We start from the raw sequence: 2,973 nt of genomic DNA, 5'->3' as shown, positions 1-2,973 counted from the left end.
TTCTTTTAGGTCTGTTAATAAACTTCTTTATGTTCTTTCCAGTTTGGTGCCTGTTTTGCATTTCTCCTAATTCTTATCTCACAGAAGATAAACAGTAATGAGTATTTTAGACCAAACCACTACACTAAATTGGTGTTTCCGCCCGGTTACAAACCCAACCAGCAACAGATATGAAAACCATCTTTCAGCATGGAGGCACATGGAAAATAGAGTGAGAATCCCTGAGCCTCCAAAACATGCCCAGCCATGTACACAATGAGAAGGAGCGACAGGGAAACAAAGTAGGAAGGATCATCCAGTACAGGCCGGGACACATTAGAGCTAAGTAGCACTTGGGAGGGCTGTCCTCACTGGATCCTAGTGCCCTCCAGGCATTTTTTCCTACCCCTTTCTCATCCCAGTCTCTACAAACTGCAGAAAGTGCTCCTTGCAGCATGCTAGATTTTCCCTCTAGCATACCAATTAGCATTAGGAGTCAGCCAACCACGCTCATTTGCTCCTCAACACACAACAGCAGCTAGTGAAAGTGCAGCTCCTTAATACAGCCCCTGGGAAAAAGGGAAGGGGGAAGCTAGGATCAGAACAGGGTCTAGGTTGCAGAGACTAGAAGCTATCTTTGTGCTGGAGGAAGTATTGCCTATGAGTGAAACAAAGGAGACCAGAGTTCTGACTTATGCTGGGTTTCCCCCTCCTCTACGACTCTAAGTAGGTCACTTCCTTTCTCCTCAGCATGGTTTCCTCATGTCTTTGGTACAGACACTAACTTCTGCCAGACCTAAGATGTGATCTGATAATGAGCATTGCAGCCTACAGAGCTCAGAGAGATGGTTGATAAGAGCTGTTTGAAACAAAACCCCCTACTAATTTCCTTAATAAACCAGTAATACTGCTGGATTTTGAATGATGGGTTGCAACTCCTGTCCACCCCACACACACCCCTCTCTCATGAGTTGAGAGAACTAAATGCAGCACTGGAAAGGATGCCTTGGTCACCAAGTTCATCAAAACAGATTCACACAACCTCTTCCATAAACAAATCAAGAACCATCTTCTATGTTACTCTTGCCTACTCCAAGAGACAAGCTGTTTCCTCTTTTGTACTAGAGTATTTGGAGTAATTTCAAGTCTCTGTGTCTAGAATGTCCTAAATATGGTCAGAAATTACACCAAGACTATGCTTGGATTTACAAGATGGAGATTATATTCAGCTTTGAAATTACAACACCACCTTCCACTGAAGTGCCCAAGTGCAGGCCTGTCAGATTTATAATACAGTTGTTCATGAACATATGAAAGATATGCAGACACTGCTTAAGTTGACAGACACTATCCTTTGCTAGCATAAGAAAACTGCAGGCAAGCAAAGAAAATCATTAAATATTGTGTCTGTGTTTTAGATTCTTCATCAGTCTGAAATGTTCTTTGAGTAAAGGTATCTGGGATCTTTTTCTATGAGCTATTCTGCTTATGACAAAGCATCCTTTCCTTTGTGATGTAAGTCTGATTGTTCTCATCTTGGCTAATACTCTACCTAAATAGGCCTCCTGCTACAAAACCACATGCTGTATTCACCACACTTCCAGCTTCAAAAGTCATGCTGTATTTATTCAGTGTGTTTTGTTTGGAAGGTCAATACCAAATCACAGAAGTATCAGCACTTTCACATCCTTGTTCTGAATTTGGCAATTCCCCACTACCTCTTTGTGGAGCTGAAGCAACAAGATTTTGTCCTAAGGTGAAAATGTAACAATCAACATCCCAGAGGCACAAGAGCCCAAGCAACAAAACAGGCCTGAAGTAGCAGGATATTTCACCTCATAGAAGCAGCTAAAATAAATGAGGAAAAAATGATCAGTCAATGTGTTCACAGACTCAAGAAGCAAAGTCTACAACAGTACCTGGGATCACTGGAGACCTCAACAAGTCACAGACACGGCTGTAAGACAGCTGGAACAGAGGCAGGGACTGATGGCACTGTGCTGAACTGAAATTAGGCTCCAGGACCCATGAGCCAGGGTGTGGGAGAAGCCCCAGCTGAGGCTGATCATGGCCATTAAAGCCTATTAGTGCTCCGATGGCCCTGATAAATGAGTTCCTTCTTGAAAACTCCACGGTTAAATCCCTGATAATCCTAATGATTCCGGTGTCTTGTATGGGATCAGAGCTCCTGATAGGAGAATCCCATGTGTGGGTGAAAATAGTGCCTCTTGAGAACTGGAATTAGTCTTTCTGCCTGATGTTCCAGCAGATCTCAAGAGACCCACTATGTCAATAACTGACTAGGTCTTTTCTAGATTTTCTACCACCTGCAGAATTACAAAAATAGTAGATACATATTTTCTATCCAACCATGAGTCAGAAAACTCCTCCTTGCAATTTAACAGACATTGAAAATCTCACTGTCCTGCAGTTTTGTCCCTTAGAAGAAGTTTTGGAAAACTTTTCCCCTGCTGTTCAGTTTTGTAAGGAACAAATCCATGCAGCACCAACAGTGCAGCCCGGCTGCAAGGACTGTGATAGTTCATCATAGGTGACAAAGTCTCACAGTGCAGCAGTGATGCCCTCCAGAGCCTTACCTGGATATGAGGGAAACCCTGCCAGTAGTAGATGACCCTAGTGAAGAGATGGGGCACCACCAAAGGGAGCAAAAAAATGACAGGGACATTTAAAAGGAAAATCTGTCCTCAGGGACACATGCCTGCCAGAGCAGTGCTATCTCTTCCAATCATCTTTTTTTTTTCCTTTTCTTTTTGCCTTTCCTTTTTCCTTTCCTTTTCTCTTTTTTCTTTTCTTCTCTATGAAATGGCCAGAAACAGGTAGTTTCCAGCCTGAACCATGAGTAGTAATTAGACAAATAAAAATATTTTATGGTAGTAGTCAGGAGAACTAGTGCTCCAACTCTTTCATGTGTGTAAAAGCAAGCCAAAAAGCTTTGAGCAGCCTCTGTCTGGCTTGCTCAAAGCTTTTTGTCCC

General features: G+C 42.7%; 1 long non-coding RNA gene across 2 annotated transcripts in view; it reads right to left on the bottom strand.

The window, feature by feature from the left end:
- Positions 1–2,039, bottom strand: part of LOC138106885 (uncharacterized) — an 86,383-nt gene extending 84,344 nt beyond the window's left edge. For both annotated transcript variants that reach the window (XR_011149174.1, XR_011149175.1), the window contains exon 1: positions 1,899–2,039. This is a non-coding gene — a long non-coding RNA (uncharacterized lncRNA). The remainder of the gene's footprint in view (positions 1–1,898) is intronic.
- Positions 2,040–2,973: the final 934 nt, after the last annotated feature.

This window comes from Aphelocoma coerulescens, chromosome 2 (assembly GCF_041296385.1).
Source record: "Aphelocoma coerulescens isolate FSJ_1873_10779 chromosome 2, UR_Acoe_1.0, whole genome shotgun sequence".
NCBI classification, from domain to species: Eukaryota; Metazoa; Chordata; class Aves; order Passeriformes; family Corvidae; genus Aphelocoma; species Aphelocoma coerulescens.
Note: the sequence above shows the minus strand (reverse complement) of the source record. Positions and strands in the feature narration are given on the sequence as shown.